This window comes from Artibeus jamaicensis, unplaced genomic scaffold, assembly GCF_021234435.1.
Source record: "Artibeus jamaicensis isolate MK-2021 breed Jamaican fruit bat unplaced genomic scaffold, CSHL_Jam_final contig_700, whole genome shotgun sequence".
NCBI lineage: Eukaryota > Metazoa > Chordata > Mammalia > Chiroptera > Phyllostomidae > Artibeus > Artibeus jamaicensis.
This window is the reverse complement of record NW_026521930.1, coordinates 315,364-335,259: the sequence shown is the minus strand read 5'-3', so window position 1 is coordinate 335,259 and position 19,896 is coordinate 315,364. Positions and strand designations below refer to the sequence as shown.

The 19,896-nt window shown below is 41.1% G+C and overlaps 1 pseudogene; it reads right to left on the bottom strand.

Moving 5' to 3' along the window:
• Window positions 1–583: 583 nt before the first annotated feature.
• Window positions 584–1,459, bottom strand: LOC119048544 (SKI8 subunit of superkiller complex protein-like; annotated as a pseudogene).
• Window positions 1,460–19,896: the final 18,437 nt, after the last annotated feature.

Below are 19,896 nucleotides of genomic sequence, written 5' to 3'. Positions count from 1 at the left end.
CAGGGACTATTATTAGTTTATCAAATAGAAGGATGCCTAGATAGGAAGGACTGCAGGATGTCCCCAGCCAGTTCAACATTTTCTTGAGGACCATACTCTGAAATACATCACCTTCCTCATCACAGTTTCTGCATGACTCAATGCCCTGGAATCTCAGGGTGAGTCTGTATTTCTAAGCTGGACAGTTCAGCACGTATCTGGGTCTCCATGGGAGACAGACACTGGCTTTCATGCAATGCTGAGCCCACTCAGAAAAAGGAACATGTTCAAGAATCTGGCACCTGGGGGTGGGCTGAGATGGGAATAAAGGAGAGAAAACTGTACTTGAACAACAATTTTAAAAATTAAATAAAAAATGAAAATAAGACAATGCATGTAAAAAAAAGAATCTAGTATTCCTACTAAGAGCACATTATAAACAGCATTTCCAATAAAACAATGAAAAGGTTTATATTGTATCTACAAAATTTACATTTCTGCTATAATAAATGCTGTATTTCTTTGAAATAAGCTACAAAGATAAGGCATGTTATGTGTAATTGGTACATTCTCTCTGCAGCATTAGCGTGGAAGATTTTGATGTTTAAATTGGACAGTCATAGATGTGAATTTCCTGATCATCTCTGACAGACATAATTTTTGAGCCATTTCCATTGTATTTTACTCCCCAGACCTGATCCTGGTGATCGAAGAAAGCGTGAAAACAAGTCCTATCTCCACATCCTAGACTTTCACACTTTTGTCAGATGATCTAGAAACAAAGTGAATGTTGTCAGAACAAAACACCATGTTCAGCACCCAGGATGCATGGCCACTCAGCATGCCAGCTAAGTTAGCGTATTGTACACCATAGATTTCGATGTAGCCATCATCTGAGGTGGTGACAAGGAGCTGAGAATCTGAGGAGAAGGTCAAGGAGTGAATGGTCATAGCATGGCCTTCCAGCAAGTGTAGCAGTTTTCCAGTTGCAATATCAAAAATACTGATGATTCCATCTATGGCTCCACTGGCCAGATACTTCCCATCAGGATTGTATGCAATACTAAGAATGAATTTTCCTCTCATGCCCAAAGAATATTCCTTTTTCCTACTTTCTGCACCAAAAATGTTCACTTTCAGCCAGATACAGGGAATCAGGAGAAAAGGCCAAAGTTCAGTCATCCACAGGTCCTGCAACTATAGACTTGATCTGTTTACCATTTTCCAAGTTCCAGAGATGAATATAAGCATCAAGAGAAGTCAAGATGTGGCAATGGGCAGGTTGTGACTGATGTCCTTCCAGACTCCACTGCAGGTCCAGCTTCTCATCACATCATTTGTAGAACTTCACCGGGTTGTCCAGGGAGCCTGTGACCACTGTCTCAGAGTTTTCTTTCTCATTTGTTTTCAAGGCCACTGACCAAATGGCATCATCATGGGCTTGTTCTTGTTCGAAGACAATACTGTACTTGTTGGCCATTTCCTTAGCTAAGGATGAAGGGTTAAAGGCCAGACAGCTCGCCTCACTGTCACAAAGTCTGGAAACAAGTCTTGAACATGCACTTTTATGAAATTACACTCACCTTATTATTTAAGTCTGGTTTTTTAAATCATAAAAATGGAAACGATGCACAAATTTACTTAAAATACACATACAAAATATTAAATAAATTGGTAGAAAATTAAGTCCATGACTTTATCAAAGAATAATACTCATACATTAGGAACACAAGAATATCAAATATCTTGTTAACATCAAATTAACATCAAATATCTATCACTGTAATACACTATGTCAAACAGTTAAAGAAAAAATTTCATAAGAAATGTTATAATTACCAAGTATGTATTACTTTAAATAATAATTAAGCAAACTTTGGGCAATATGAGATAATGGAATGCTAGTCCAATAAATCTGGTATCTATTAACTATATAGTGAGAAGAATTCAAGCTGGAAAATATACTAGTTTTGTGGGTAAGGGTAACAATGGAGATACTGAAGGCAGAGAGACTTTTAGGAAATTATTACAATAGTCCAATAAACAAATAATAAGAAACTGAGCTAGGACCTGGGTCTACCCAGAGAAATAATTATTAGTGATATCTTAGATAAGTCAACAGAATTTGGTAACTAAATTCCAGACCAGTTGGATGGTTATTCTGCTAGGCTATGTATGTAGTGAAGTGGGTATTGCAGGCAAGATGAGACTGAGTTTAGTCAAGCTGATTTTGAAATATCCATAGAGCATTCAAGTGGTGGGGAATACAGACCAGAAGCATCAAATAAAAGGTAAAGCAACTAAAACATTAATAGAGAAATCATTCATAGAGAGATGACAGTTGGAGCTACAAGAGTAAACAAGGTCATCTAGGGAGAATGTGTGGCCTTGCAAGGACAGTCAAGATGGAACATTAGAAAATGCTGATATTTAAAGGCAGGAAATCAGTGAGAAGCTTGAGTAGTTGCTGGAGAGCCAGGAGTGTGCCAAGCCTCAAAGCCTGGGAAGAGTTCCAAAGAGGATGAGTGAGCCAGCAGCCTGGGGTGCCAAACAGGGTCAAATGGGAGGAACACCCAGCAACAGGGCCTCCAGGTCATTGGGGAAACCAGCTTAGGGATGTGTTGGGGTTGTGTGGAAGCTTCTTGACATCTACTGGTTAAGCAGACATAAGAAGTAGGTGCATTAAAGAATCTAAACTATTTTTTCATTAAAGTGAGTAAGAGCTTAAACTTGTGGATCAGATGAATATGGATTCAAATTCCAGCTCTCTGAGCTTCACTTGTTTTATATGGAAAATAGGGTAGTAGTAGCACCAACTTCATATGAGTTATTGTGATAATTTAGATAATTCATCTCAGAGGGTTACATAGCATTGTTTTATCAATAAAATAGATACTGAGAAAGGGCAGAAAGCAGGAGGAAAAAGCAGAAACAGCTATATTATTTAAATAGACAATTTCTCATAGCTTAAAAAATAAAAAGATAACCAAGTGGTATTAAGGATCAGTTGAAGCAGACTGATACCAACTGATGACAAAGCTAACCAACAAACACAGTCAGGCCAGTCTTAGTTGCAACACTCAACCACTGAACAGCAGGGTGGGTGTAGAACAAATGAATTATTGGGAGCATTCTGATTTGAGGAATAGCATGGGTGAAAACAATCTGGTGTGGAAAATAGACAGCATCTGAGCAACGTAGGGAGAACTACCAGATTTGAAGGATGGGGCAGAGTCATGGGAATGAGGGTCATACTAGGGCAAAGATCAAATTTTTTCCTAAAACATCTAAGAATGAGGACTTTAGATAGAGATTCAAAGACCTGGGCATCTCACCAGTTGTTTTTCTTCTATGTTATTTATTTTATTTCTATGTCCACTCCTTTACCTATGTATCTGAATGGTTAAAACCTAAAAGATGGCCATACACAGTGTTAGTGAGGATTTAGAGAAAACAGAACTCTCATATACTTCTGGTAGAAATGTAAAAATGTACAATTACTTTGGAAAACAGTTTACCAGTTCCTTAAAAAGTTAAAAATGTACCTGCCATATGAACTAACCATTCTATTCCCAGGGATTTACCCAAGAATACATGAAAGTATATATCTACACAAAAATATGTGCATAAATGTTCACAGCAACTTTATTAATAATTCTCAAACTAAAGAAAACTGAAATATTCACCAGTGGGTAAATAAAACTGAATTGTGTCCATATACTAGACACTACAAAGCAACAAGAAAAAATGAAATACTGATACAAACTACAACACAAATAAACTTCAAAATAACTATGTGGAGTGGAAGAAACCAGATCAAAAGTAAGTACATACTTTATTATTTCATTTTTATAAAAGTGCATGAAATGCAAACTAATGTGTATTGACAGAAAACAGAGCAGTTTTTGCCTATGAATGGGGGGGAGAAGACCTACATGGGGCACAGGAAACTTTTCAGGGTGATGAACATGTTCATTATCTGAATTGGGGCGATGGTTTCACTGGTGTACACATATACCAAACTTACCAAATTGCACACTTTAAATATGTGTGATTTATAGTATTTTGATTATTCCTCAGAAAGACTGCTTAAATATGATGAAAAATTTAATTGCATGAGTAGATGGATGGATGGATGGTTGGATGGATGGATGATTGGGTGGATGGGTAGAGGGATGGGTGGGCAGGTAGAAGGATGAGTGTATGTGTAGATGGATGAATGGATGCATGGATGGATAGGTAAATAGAGTAATAGAGTCATCTTTCCCTCACTGTGGCTGAAGAAACAGGAGATTTCCCCACTGGATTTTTTCTGCAAGCCTTTCTTAGCACCATGGGGATCACTTGTCTCTCTGTTCATACTACATTTATTGCCTGTTTCAACTCCTGCCATCCCTAAGGAACAAAACTTCAATCACTAATTGAATTGTCATTAGATTTGTCCCGCTCTGGGACTTTTAAACTAATAAAGTATGACTTTTATTAGTTTAAAGCTTTTCATTTTCTTATCTCAGCCACATTCCTAGCACTGACCTTAGCACACACGCACAAAAAAGCACTCAACAAAGATTTTTTGTTAATTAATTTACTAATTAATTAATTGGAAAAGCTATAAATTCTATAAAGTGTTGTTTTAAAAAAATCCAATGGGACTTAGGGAATTGGGTTTTTAACTAAACTGTTTATCTTAAAGAAATATATATGGAATCTTTGACTTCCAATTTTTTTCAGAAATGCCACATGAGGCTTTTATAATCAGAAAACTGACTCTAAAAATAGCTAAATAAGTACACATACCACTTAAATTTAAAAAAAAACACCCCATCAGATTCACTGGTGATTCTGGCCAGACTACACTGGGAGTTTTCATGGTCTGTGTTATGCCAGAGGTTGCCATCCCACCCTCCTCTCACAACTTAAAAGGGTTCAGCGACATTCTAGTAGAAACCACAGAATGAACTAAAATAATGGATCTACGGAACAGGGCAATTGGAAACAGGAGCCAAGGCCAATCGAAGTTGTCTGCTTAGGCAAAAACCCTGATTCGGCATATTTCTCAGATTCTTTTTATAGCTTTGTAAAGCTTTTGGGAACACAGAACATTTGGGTTGGTGGAATTCTGGTTCTGAGAGGTCCTGGGAACAAAGCATTCCCTTCTAACTTAGACAGCAAGAGACCTGAGTGTTGGATTCCTGAGTCCTTCCTGACCTCAAGGGAGACATTTGGCTTCTCTGTGCCTCTGTTTCTTCCTTGGTGTAGTGGAATTTATTTTGTCCCACTTGACTCAAGAGCATACAATAATAATAACTACCATTTGCTTACTCGTATTTATGTTTGAGGTCTATTCTATGGACGGTGTAACTGAGGTATGTGGAGATTAAGTAATCAACCTAGGGTTCACATTGTTCAGTAAGTGGTGAATCAAGGGTTTAAACTAAGATTTACCTGGCCATAGACCCCTACGCCTCAACCTCTACACTGCCGTGGGGCTTAGATCAAATGCAATAAAGTCTAAACAGAAGAGCAGAGGAAACAACCATTTACTGAATAGCTATTATAAGCCACATACCTTACACAAGTCACACATAATCAATTTCTCTCAAGTTGAGAAGGGAAAGTAATATGTTTAATTGTTTAAGCCAAAAATAATTCAGTTCAAGCCCCACTCCACCATCCAAGAAAACAGAGTTATCAAGAAGTTGAGTTAATGGTCATTGATTAGGCCCTCCCCACCATCAGTTTTCAAGACCCCCTTTTCTTTCTTGGGTCCTGAAAGCCCTGAGTCCCATCAGCGGTTGGCTTCTTTCTGAGCATCCAGTGGTTCCATCTGGTCTACTTCCTGGGGGAAAAAGAAGGGTACCACTACCCACCACCCCAGAGCCTGGCCTCAATATGTCCTCCCCATGATGCCCTAGGCCCCTGTCCAGAAGGCCTGCTCTTCAAAGACAACCTCCCAGGCATTGCTTTTGAGCAAAGCTCTCTGAGGACCCACATCCTTCCTTCCATCTCAGACTCCTGAGATCCAGCAGCCTAAAGAAAAGTTTGTTAACTCTTTCCCCCAAAGCAAGTACAAACTCACATTTTAAGGTCACAAACACAGACTGACCTTCTGGGCAAGAGAAGAAAAAGAACATCCCATCATTTTCTGATGAACCTCCAGCCTAGAAAATAGGACACAATTCATTCTTCACTAGATAATTCTGTCATATTGAATTCCTAATGAAGTGTTCTGTCACACCCATGTTATCTCATTTAATTCTCACACAAGCTCTGGGAGGTGTGGGGCAGCGGGGGTAGGTTTTATTAGGGGCTTACTTTTTTGCTGTTCCTCAGTATGGTAAGTCATCAGGTAAGGGTGGATATAGGAGAAGATAATAGCAAGAGAAAAGAAGGAAGGGCTCTTCCCCAGGCAGTCATCCAGATTGGCCTAAACCCACCAAGCTTATCATGGGTGGTGAGAGACATCATTTCCAGGTAGTAGCTATGGTCACTGTTAATATTTATTAACTACCTGTTACATGCAGATAATGTGCTAAACCCCCTAAAGCACATTATTGCATTTCAACTCACAACAACTGAAAAATAGAACTATTACCCTAGTGTTGCAGATGAGAACAGCAGGCTTATAGAAATTAAGGGTTTTTCCCAAGGTCTCAGGGCCAGCAAGCACAGGTAGAATTTGAACCCAAGTAAACAAATTCCAGAGATTCTACTGATCCTTTTATTCTCACACCTCTGTAACCAAACACATGAGAAAGCTGTTGTTACCCTCTTCTTACCATTGAGCCAGTAAAGGGTTGAAGAGGTGAAACAATTTATTCAAATTAGTAGGTAACACAACCAGAATTCCACCCCTCACCTGAGTCAGCCTACTAGAATCTTTGCCCATGCTGAAGGAAAGTACTTTAAAAGCTAAGGAGAAAACGCAAACCTAACCCTAATTTTTCTCCAAAATGTGAGTGTGTCCTCACCCCTAGGGGAAAGTCAGTCAGTCTTTCCTTAGGCTGGTGGGTGATGGGGGTCTGGGGAAGAAGGAAGTCTGTGGGTCCTCAGGACTCCACTCAAACACAATGGTCATTTGATCTGTGCTAGAAGAATTTATAAAGATCTATGAAAACTAATCACAGACTTTTAGATGGTGCTTACTAGGTGTTGCACCCTGTTCTAGGAATTTATAAATATATTAACTATTTAATCTTCCAAACAACTTAATTTGGTCACTGTTAATAATGTGCTCCTAATAGTGGATCAACCAGCTCTCAGGGGGAATGTGCTGACTTGTAGCATTTGCCAGTGACCCTGGGGTAAATGCTGTCACCCTGGCAAATGTCAAGCTACAATGTGATGTCACGAATGCAGAGTTGGAAGATGCCCTGTGGCACAGTGTTGCATCACTGCCACCATGCAGGTACAATAGACATAAATAGCCTCCAGAAATAAACAATAGTAAAATAATTAGGAATTAATGAGTTTTAAAAACCCATTGCCTTTGGTTTTATTACAACTTAACAAGTTTATAAAATTTAATTTAAAAAAAAAAATGGCCAGGTTACAAATTTCCTAATAATTCAACATTTGGCTTTTATGAGCTTGCTCTGGCTTCAGCATATTATTGGCCAATACCATCACTCCCATTTTAAGGATGAGGCAACAGCAGCACAGAAAGGCTGAGTAATTCAGAAAAGGTCACACAGCTTGGAAATGGCACAGCCGGAATTCAAACCCAGGCATCTGGCTCCAGGATCTTGGTTCTTAACCATCTCACCTTCTGTGCCTTTCTGTCCAGACTTTCACAGCATTTGATGGGCTGCTCACAGAAGGGCTTGGGTTTTAGTGCAGCTCCGTCCCAGGACGGTGGGGACGAGCTGAGGCTTCATGTACAGCTGAGGGGTCTGAGGCCCTGCGATCCAATGAACACCACCACACCTGGCCTGGCCAGGCCAAATCAGGCTGGGCGGGCCTTGCCCTCTAGTCAGATTGCGCCTGCGTACAACCGCACATCTGTTGTGGGGGGAAGGGAAGAAGGGTCCCTTAATGCAACGCAAATTATAGCTGGAACACAAGCAACTTGGCGGCTTTTAGTAGCACATAAACTGAGTGGAACCTTTGAGATAGATCCGCATTACCCTAAACGTCATCCATAATTCATACTTGCAGCAGCAATGCTTCCCTCTGCAGGGGCTGCAGCCCATCTATTATTGATGGGCCCCTCCGAAGCCGCCCCAGAGCCTTTCTCCTGCTCCAGACATATCTGCCAGGGAGGTCAGCGCCTGAGGCAGCCACAGCACATTCATTCATCAGAATCAACTCCCTATTAGTTTCCTAGCAGGACCTGGGAGGAATCAAAGTGAATGTTTCTGAAACAGTACCCTCATCCCACCCCTGCGATGCTAATCAATACACACAGAGCTAGCTAGCAGCAGGCAGGGCTGCTCAAAAATGCGACTGCCTGCAGAAACCACGGGCAGCGCAACTCCTCCCTCCCAACAGCTGGGGGTTTCTATAGAGAAGTCACTGGACAGTCAGAACATCGGACATCTGGGTGATTGTTCCACTACTCAGACTTACCAAGTGCCAATTATATTCTAGGCTCTTCGTACAAGACCTTATGGCAACCCTGTGAGATGGGTATTTATTATTCTCCCTCATTTTATGGATGGGGAAACTGAGGTTAAGTGACTTGCTCCAAGTCATACTGCTAGCAGTTAGAAGTGTTAGGGCCAGAATTTGAGCCCAGAAAATCTGATTCCAAAATTCCTGGTTTTATCCACTACTCCATGCTGCCACCTGAAGGAAGGGAAATAAACCCACAGCTAATTCTAGTGGATCAGAAATCCCTAATGAAAATTGAACAAAATAATATTGCAATAGTCTGACAAAAACCCCAACTAACTGGTTAAAGCAGGAAATAAATGCTGTTTTTTTTTGTTTTGTTTTTTTTTTAATATTTTATTCTTTATTTATCTTTAGAGGGGAAGGGGGGAAGGAGAGAGGGAGAGAAACATCAATGTATGGTTGCCTTTTGTGCATCCCCTGCTGGGAACTGGCCTGCAGGGAACCGGCCTGCAACCCAGGCATGTGCCCTGACTGGGAATCGAACCATGATTGTGTGGTTCGCAGGCCCGCGCTCAATCCACTGAGCTACACCGGCCAGGGCATAAATGCTGGGTTTTTATGTTACTGTTATTTCAAATTGTAATTTATTGTTTTATTGAATGACTAATTTTAAATGGCTAAATAGACTAGTGTTTATTAATATGGATGGCTTTAAAAAAATAAATCTTTTGAAGTGAGAATTTGGGGGGTCATGGAAGATGACTTATGAAAGGAGCACCCAGGATTTAAATGGTTGGAATACACTGGACAAAGATAAAGCCATCAGGGTTTATAGCTGAAAGAAAACATTCATCAAACACTGATATCCGTTAAACAATTTCCCAGGGACAAGGCTCTGTGTCTGACTCTAGGGATACAAGAATCAATAAGGCATAAATTCTATTGTCTCCAACAGACTAGTCAGGTAGAGAGTTAAGTAAGTAACTATAACATGTGGCAGGGTAACACAGGGCTGGATACAAAAAAAACCTCTGCCTGCCCCTCTGTATCTTTTCCTCTCCACCCCAGTGAAGGTGCGGGCTGGTGAGGAAAATCACACCGTGGTATGGACTGCTGAAACTCTACATACAAGTTCTCCGACCTCTGCAGGGCCATCCTCCTAGGCCAGCCTTTTAAGTGCCCCTGGTTAGCTCCCTCTTTCATATCTTCATGGCCAGTTTCTAAGATGTCATGTCCTACTTTTCCTAGAAAATTGCCATCAACAGTAGGAAGAGTTAAAGCTTCCACTATTCTACCAGAAATATCTCTGCCTTTATGTCCCCTGACATTTGTGTCTCATCTTCAACCCTCTCCACTTGGGCAAAACCACAGAGATGGTCCAGTTAGTATGAGGTCCACAATAGGCCCAAGTTCATGGAGCTGTCAATGAATAGATACCAAGATGGTGCACAGAGGTGAGAATAGGATGGCAAAGGGGATGACATGGAGCCAAGGGAAAGATTTGCATAACTAACAGAGGTCAACTGCAAGGTGTACATGATGAGGCACCCCAGGATATGCATGGAAAAGCCAAAGACACATAAACAGGAGAGTCAAGCAGACAATGACTATTTAGAATATTTCAGTGCCTCTGACCCCATGACCTCTAGGACAATGTCCTAAATGTAACAGACTATTATAAAGGTGGGGACTTTGAGAATGTTAGAACTATCCCAAGACTCCTAAATATTTCTCCACTGCTTTTCTACTTCCAGACAGCTTGTAAACAGCAGTGACTGCAGATAGGGGAGAGGCATGGGGAGTGAGGTGCTACCACGCTGATGGTTTCTGGCCAGCCTGCCCAAGAGGCCAGCACCCTATCATTCCCCAATAAATCAGGAGGTCATTTTTCACTGAACCGAAAGCTTAATACTCCCATCATTTTCCCCCCTAACCAGCCCCGAGATTGCTCTGTGCTCTTTATTACCTTTCAATGACTTAAGCCCCTGAACTGAGGAACTTCATCAAGGTGTCAACCTAAACAGATTTTCCCCATAATGGCCCAACTCTCACAGGTTCTTAATGAAAAATATTGATTTCAAAGGATTAGTTGCAGATTTATGTGTCGGGATGCTGATCTCTCTGCCACCTGGCACCTTATCAGTGAATGAAAGGACCTAGTTCTACTTCGTGATTTTAAAAAAGCAATCACTGGCAGCTTAAGTTCAGAAAAACAAATAAAATCCTGTGTCAGAATCCAAAAAAATATTTAACCAATGTGGGAAGGGCAGGTGGGATGCAGACACCTGTCCATCTTTTCTCATTAGCATACTCACTGGTTGGGCCCTGTGGACACCAGGCATGGAGAAGCTGGGAGCAAAATGTGACAAGCAGCCCTCTCATTATGACTAATCTCTGGGACTCTGGGATTCGTCTGGGGAAAAGCGTACTGTGTACACCTGGTCTTGGGCTAGAGACACTGACTGGCAGGAATTCCACAGCTGCTGCCTTAAAGTGGCGTTCAATCAACACTAGCCTCAGCTGGCTCTGCCAACTCGCTCTATTAAATGCGGGATGACTCTCCGGGGATGAAGTTGGTACTCTGCACCTAAAACCTCGACAAGTTGCAAATGAGTCTCGCCCATCACCCAGAGGTGGCTAGAATGGAATAGGATTCATTCTTTATCTATTTGATCAATATCTATTTATGGTCTTCTGTGCACCAGGCACTAGGGACATCATGGTTAGCAAAGTCAGATACGGGTTTCCGATCTTGTGAAAAAGCAGATGAAAAGAATTTTTTTAGCATAAGTAAATGTAAAATAGGACATCCAACTGCAGGAGTCTATAACAAAGGGATTTACCTAGTGAGACAGATCGAGAGAGATTTCTCTGAGGAAATGATGGTCAAGGTGAAACCTGAAGGATAAGAAGGAGTTTGTCAGAAAAGCAAAAGGATGGAAAACATCTGGGCAGAGGAAGCAGTAAGTTCAAAAGCCTTGCTTTGGAGGGAGCAGGGCAGTAGCTATGTAGCCAGAATGCAGAAAGAGGTGGGGAGCACAGCCCCAGAAAGCTCTAGAGAGGCAGGCAGAGGCTAGACTGAGGATTTGGGTCAGTATTTTAAGAACAACTGGAAGAAGCCATTGAAGGATTTCCCGCAGGAGGGTGACCTGATTAGAACTTCACTTTGCAAAGATCACTTTGGCATTTCTGTGAAGAACTGATGGAAACTGCTTTGGAGTAAAAGCTGGAAGAAGAGAAAGGCTTGATGAGGGTTAGGGGGTAGTGGGTGGGCTTTGGTGGTCCAGACGAGAGATGAAGCAATGATTCTGCTGGAGATGGAGAGATGTGGACATAATCTAGGAATATTTTTAAGGAAAAATCAACAGGCATTGATGCTGAATTGAATGTGTATGGAGGTAGAATGAGGAAAAGGGACAGAATGACTCCAGACCGCTTGACTGAGCTGATTTTCTCTTAAGTGATGGTCTCCTGTAAAGGGTCAGATGAAAACCATGTTAGGCTTTGAAAACCATCCCATCTCTGGTATTCAACTCTTCTGTTTTAAAGCAAAAGCAGCCGCAGACAAAATGTGTAAATAAATGTTTGTGGGTGTGTCACAATAAACTCTATTTACAAAAGAAATGGCTAATAGGATTTGTTCTTTGGGCTGTAGTTTGCTGACCCCTGCCCTGGAGAACTTGGAGGTATACAGAAAGCAAGCTGACCACTGGATTCCCCAGATGCAATAAGCTGGAGCATTCCCCTGAAATAGGGGCTCATTGCCAGGCCTGGCAGCCATGGGCCTGCCCAGGAAAATAAAGTGCAGCTCTGAAGACTCTGGAGGACCCAGGTCCCCACAAAAGATGTAGGCCAGGAGGAGACTCCTGAAGCTGCAACTGGGATGATAAAATAGACCCCAGCTTCCCTGCACTTTCCAGAAGGGAAACCCAGGACAAGTCCTTTCTATGCATAATCATCTATACTTATAACAGAATTTTTTTAAATACCAAAAGAGCACACAAGAAACCAGTAAGTGCTTTCCTGTAGGCCTGGGAGTGGGTATGAGACTTCCATGTATATACATTTTTATGTCATTTTGGTTTTTGAACCACAGGACTACATTACTCAAGTGTTAACAATTTAAAAAATTAGTAAATAAATTTCTTTATAAAACACATTGTTTTTATATGGGCAGAAATGAATGTAGTTACCCACCATTAGTTTTATTTAACCTTTGGGAAAAAAACCTATATTTATTCCTAAAATCACCAACTAAAAATAGGCACTGGGCTGCAGTAAGTACAGCAGTAGTTAAGCACAGCTGCATTGCACAAAGGACTACAAATTGGCTAGTGAACAATTAACGAAGGTGCTCTTTTCTAGCCTGATTCCCAGGTCTGCTCTCTATTACTAGAAGTTTGCTGCCAGCTTCTCCTCTTGTGTTTTAAACAATTCCCGGTCTTTAGGTGACAACACCCACTTTTACTCTGGAGAATCTCCCTTCCCGCTGGAGACCTTCTGATGGAACTGTCAATCAAGAGGTTCTATCCTCTGTCTGTTGATCATCTGACCCAATCAGATTTTCCATCCCTGGAAAATGTAGGATGCTCTGTCTGAAGGGCATCCTACAGAGAAAGAAAAATAGTAAAAGTGTCTTGAAGAGTTTTCTATTAGTTCCTGTTGCCTAGATCTTTGGGGCAATGCTTTCAAGGTTGATTGTTTGACATTTGTTTCAATGTTAATAGATTTTTTTTCTAAATTGTCCAGAATCCATTTTTGTCACTTGATAAAGTGATACTGTTGTAAAAACTCCAATGTCACCCTGTGGCCTACAACACAAAAGGCAGTCAGGATGTGCAAGTCCCAACAAGGTCTGATTTGTGCCCCCTCTCTCGTCCCTATAGGGCAAGGGTGTCAAGCTTATTTTCACTGAGGGCCATATCAGCCCTGCAGTTGCCTTCAAAGGGCTGAATGTAATTTTAGGACTGTATACATGTAACTGCTCCTTAACAATTAAGCGAGAGCTTACTGCTGCCACCAGGTAGAAACAAGGTGCCAGGCTGGATAAAACAAGGTGTGGGCTGGATTCGGCCAGTGGGCCTTGTGTCTGCCATCTATGCTATAGGGCATCCTCTGCCTTCAGCTGCACTAGAATTTCTGCTCTTTCCCCAAACGCACACAATTACCTCTATGCTATATTCTAGCTTTGTCACCTGAAAAAATTTCTACTGATTATATGAGGCAGTGGGTTGTGCCAGTTCTAGTGCCAGGCAGTCCTGGCAGCCACAAGCCCTGCTTTGCTAAGCCCTGCTCTCCAAATATGAAAGTGGTCAGACTCTTTCCTTGAGAAACATGCCAAAATCTACCACAACTCAAAGACTCTTGGAGCCCCTTTCAAAGATCCACAATGGTAGTGTTGTGGTTATGATGGCGCTGAATTTAACTGTCTCCACCAGGTGACCTTGGGCAAAGTACTTCCTGATTCTATGTCTCAGTGTAATCTCATATGTAAATCTCATATGTTTTCTCATATGTAAAATGAAGGTGTGAATTCTATCTATGCTGTAAGAACGGTTTACTTACATACTTAACAAACATTCTATACCAGACACAAATCTGAGTGGTTGACATATATTAGTTCATTTAATACTCATAACAATACTATAAGGCAGGTACTACTATTATCCCCATTTTGCAGTTGAGGAAATTGAGGTACAGAGAAGTTAGGTTAGTCGTCCAAGGTTATAAAACTAGTACAGGAATAAAATGAAAAATTGCACAGGAAATTATATGTTTAATAAACTGGTAGCTATTTCTTATGGACTAATTGTGTCTTTCAGAGCCTGTAGCCCTAATGTCACTGCATTTGGAGGTTAGGGCCTCTGAAGTGGGTAACTAAGGTTAGATGAGGTCATAGAGTAGAGCCCTAATCCAGTATGACTGGTGTCCTTATAAGGAGAAGAGAGCGAGAGAGACACCAGGGATGCACCTGCACAGAGAAAAGGCCCTATGAGGACACAGCAAGAGGACAGCCATCTGCAAGTCAAAGGGAGAGAGGCTTCCAGAGAAACCAGACCTGCTAATAGCTTGATCTTGGATTTCCAGCCTCTAGAACTATGATAAATAAATTCTTTTGTTTTTAAGACACACAGTCTGTGGGATTTTGTTATAGAAGCCATAGCAGACTAATACACTATTGAAGAAGAACCCTCCTTGTAGTGGAAATAAAAGCTGCATTTTAAATGCTCATCTGACATTATCCCAGGACATAATCTCTCTCCTTCAGCAATTCCCTGTCCCACTCAGGACAGAATCAGACATTCTTTGCAGGACATATAGCACCCTCCAAAATACCTTTACAAGTTCATCTTCTTCACCTCCATCTGCTCTTGCCCTCAGTTCAACCATAACAAACTTCACACTTCCTTAAATATGGTAGGCCTTGTACATACTATTTCCACCTTTCATGTCCTCCTCTTCTCATGCCTTTGCCTGTCCCAATTCTCTGGTGAATTCCAATGCATCTTGTAAGACTCAGCCTCAGGATTTCATCTGAAGCAATCATTGAACTTCCCAGGCAAACTTGGATATTTCTTCCTCAGTGCCATTGCCATATCTCACATATAGTTCTTTTGTATTACAGTGAAATTATTTAAACTCATGTGTCTATTTTTAGAATTTTGAACTCCTCAAGGCCAGACTATGTGTCCAATTTATTTTTGGTATCTCTAGCATAGTCCTGGCACAGAGCAGATGCCCAGTTGATGTTTAATAATGCAATAACTGAAAGAGCACCTGAATCAAGGAAAGTTTATGCTTCCTCTTTTTATGTTAGTTTATGCCTTGCTTTTACTACCTTAATGGTTGGACAAATTACTTAAGCCCTGATTGCCTCGGTTTTCCAATCAGTGAGATGGGCATAATAATAGCATGTGTCTGATGGTATTGTTGTAAGTATTAAATGAGTTTATATAATTATAGTCTTTTGCACAGTGCTGGGTACTTACTAAGTACTTCAAGTATATGAATGTTAGCTGTTATTACAGAGAGTCTAGAGGAACAAGTCTGAACAGGAAACCACCATTATAACTAAATATGACTCTATGCATTATCAGCCACCTTGTATCATCACTGCTCAGGATTTAAATCCTGGATAGAAAGCCCACTCCATGTCTAGGAAATGGCTTTGTCCCCAGTTACCAAGCAATGAAACTGCATCAAATGGGATAAAGGTTATTCTTCAAAATAAAACTAAAAGAGTCTAGAAATAAACCCACATGTAAATAATCAAGTGGTTTTCAATAAGGAGTTGAGGTAATTCAGTGAGAAAAAGATCATCTTTCAATATATGATGCTAGAAAAATTGAAAATCCTTATGTTAAAAAAAAAATTAACTTAGGTCCTTACCTCACACTACACACAGAAAAACTAACTCAAAATGGATCTAATTATAAGAGCTAAAACTTCTAGAAGAAAACCAAAGAAAAAACTTATGACCTTGAGCTGGACAAAATTTCTTTAATATAATATTGAAAGTACAATCCATAAGAGGAAAAAAATTGACAAATTGGACTTCATCAAAGTTTAAAACTTTTAAGAAATCATTAAGAACAATGAAAAGACAAGCCACAGAGAAGAAAATGTTTGTAAAAGGCCTGATAAAGGACTCAATAAGAAGACATACAACCCAATTGTTTTAATGGGCATAAGATTTTAAAGGACACTTCACCAGAGAAGATGCACTAATAAGTGTATGAAAATGTGCTCAACACCATTAGCCATTACAGAAAGTCAAATTTAAACCACAAAGAGATGCACCTCACACCCCTTAGAATAGTTAAATTAAAAAAGAAGACTGACAAAGTCTTAGTGAGGACCTAGAATAACTGCAATCTTTATATTGACGGTGGGAATGTAAAATGGTAGAGCCACTTTGAAAACCAATTTGGCAGTTTTTTAAAAAATTACTTAAACCATGCAACTTAGCAATTATACATACATATACATATATATATGTGTGTGTGTGTGTGTGTATATATATATATATATATGTATATATATATATATATATATAAAAGGAATATAAATGTGTCCAACACAAAGACATCTATGCAATTGTTCATGGCACTTCTTAACAGCCGTACTGGACAGGATCCATCAACTGGAGAATGGATAAAATGTGGTATTTCCATACCAGCAATGAAAAGGAACAACAATTGATACATGTAATGACATAAGTTGATCTCAAAAACATTATGCTAAGTGAGAGAACCCAGACACATAGACTGCATATGATTCAATGTATCTGGAATTTCTAGAAAAGGCAAAGCACATTGGTAGTTGGCTAGAACTGCAGGTGGGAGCAGAGATCAATTATAAATAGAATGAGGAAACTTAGGAGAGTGGTAGAAGTATTCTAAAACTGGACTGTGGTGATATTGTGCAATTGTGTAAATTTGCTAAAAACTCATCAAAATGCATATCTAAAATGGGTGAATTTTAACATATGGAAATGGCACTTCGATAAAGCTTTTAAAAATAAGTGATCAACTATGAAAAAAAGAGAAACAAGGTTGTCGGGTATGGGGAAAGAACACTGGGATGGAATAAATATATCCCATTTTATGCATTAGGAAAATGAGAAATACTGACTTGCTCAATGACAAAACTAAAAAGTGGCAGAACCCAGATGTGAACCTCAACTCTTTGACCTCAAACCCAAGCTCTTGACCTCTTCACTAAAATAAACTTTCTTCCCTAGGGCACAACCTGTCACCAGTCAGTACTGAGATGTACAGGGACTCTGCTCACCAAGGGGGCACTTGAATGTTCCTCTGAATGCCATGTAAGTGAGAGTCACTGAGAAGCTTGATGTCCTAGGATGGTCTGTCTAGGTTTCAGCTGTCACTCTTCCTCTAGTGTGCTGTGCTTGCATTGGTTCGGTGCTTTTTGTATACTGCTCATCCAGCAGAGAATTACTACACTACTCTACAAGTCCCTGCAGATGGCTTTATATTCCATTGCTATTAAGTTGATTTTGAACAAGACATAATTTTTCAAGTGCCTGGTGAGCTTTCTGGGTTTGCTCAGGCAAGATTTCATAAAAATGTAAATAATCAGAACACTTCTGGGATTATTTATCACAACTGACATGCAGCTGTAAATTTATGTATTAATTTCAGCTGTAAGCTTCCATGGGAGGAAGATGAAGTTGAAAATAGACTCTCCCACTGAACATCCTCCCCATGTTCCCACTTCCCCTTAGTGTCCTAGTAAACCAGCCCATAGATCTGGGTCTGAAAGACATTGGACAGGATCAAAAAGAAACCGGGGGATAGCCATGGCTGGTGTGGCTCAGTAGATTGAGTGCCAGCCTGCAAATCAAGGGGTCGCTGGTTTGATTCCCAGTCTAGGGCACATGCCTGGGTTGCAGGCCAGGTCCCCAGTAGGGGACCTGCGCAAGAGGCAACCACACATTAATGTTTCTCTCCTTCTCTTTCTCCCTCCCTTCTTGTCTCTGCTAATAAACAAATTCTCTATTAATAAATAAAGAAAAGAAACCAGGGGACAAGCAGGAAAGAACAGTTCCTCAGCCACAGGCTTGTCTCTGGCCTTCACCCCCTTAGTCTTGGCCCTTCAGTTCCAGTCTTCCTTCAGTTCCTCCTGCTGATTCCTGCCCCTGGACCCTGGTACTCACTCCCTTGGCTTATAATATTCTTCCATCTCTCTCTTCTTTTTGGCCTGGCTCAGTCTTACTCCTCCTTCAACTCTTGGCTCAGCATCATTTGTTCAGAAAATCCTTCCATGTCCACTAGACTGGATCCACTCAGGTAGTAGCACATCCTTTTCATCCACATCACTGAACACAGTTGCAACTCCTTGTTGTCATAGGCTATTTGAAAACTTAATGTCAGTGTCCCCTACTTGAGGGTAAATTTCATTAGGTCTGGGCCATGTCTGTTATTTGCCTCCCAAGTACCTGGCATAGAGTCAAAGAGGAATGAATACTGCATCAGGAAAACATGGCAGGGCACTCTGTGCTCTGCCCACAAGCACTCAGACCCCTTCAGCATATTCTGCACACTGCACAGGTGGGCAGGTCCAGGTGTGTTTTTTTTCTCAGCCAGCACCTGCATCTCATCATCATAGGACTGCTCTCACTTTGCCTGTGTGTGCCAGGAGCCTGAAGTTTCTAGAACTTGACATTTTCTTTAGGAAAAGGCCCTTAGCCAGTTAGTGATGGATGCAGTCATGTAAACTTGCCAGCTTTCCTATCCTGATGGGACAACAGTGAAGGGTGACTTCCACTGCCTCCAAAGTTCCCCTGTGGTACTGCACCACAGTGACCCTCCATGAGACCTAGTTGATGATACCACACTGTTCTTGGCCTCTTCCAGTCCCCATCCCACTGCCGGACTCCCTACCAGTATTCCTTGAGAACTCCTCCTAACACCTTACTTTACACAATTCTCATCTCAGGGTCTTCCTCAGGGGAACCCAGACTAAAACAGAGAGCCTTCTGCTGCAAAAGGCTCTCACTGAGCAGGGATTCATGTCATAAATTTTAGTGCAAGAAAGTACTCCAACAAAACAGACCATGTGCAGGTTCAGATGAGGATAGGTCCTGCTGGTTGCTCTAACTGGTGAGGGAGAGTCATGTCTATAAAGGGCAGAGGAGAGGGCACTAAACCTCTATACTTTAAATCTTTGCCCCTCAATCACCAGAAAAAGGTCAGGAGGCTGTGCCCCTGGTGTCCCAACAAAACTAGATATGGGGTCTGGTGACAAGACTGCCTTGGGGACAAGCCAACAACATGTCTACCTGCTCCCCCAGGACTTTGGCTGAGGCCAGGGCAGGGCAGAATTAGGCATTATAGATGTGGAGAAGGGGCCCCTCTGACTAGAGAAACTTAAGAAAATGAGGTTCAGGATCTAAAGGTCTATACAATAAGGTTCCCTTCAGCTTTAGGGAACAGAACACAGCTAAAAGAGGCTTAATAATAGGGGCCTATTTATTGACAAATTTGCTGTAAAGAAAGTGACAGGGTGTTATGAGAAAATCAAGAGGTAACCTACACAGACGGGGCTGTCAGAAAGGCCTGTCTGAGGAGGTACATCAAATTCAAGACCAGATGTGAAAGGAATTAACTCCATCGGAAAGAGCACAGTGGTGGGCAGAATACCACCCTCACAAAGATGCCCATGTTGTAATCCGCAGAAGGCAATTTTCAGATGTGAGGTGGAGAGACAGACTATCCTGTTTTACTCATCTGGGCCCATTGTAACTAATCACAAGTTCCTTGAGAGGGAAAATGGGAAGCAAGAGAACCAGAGGGGCACAGCCACGAGCAGGAAATAGAGGCAGCCTCTCCTGGAAAA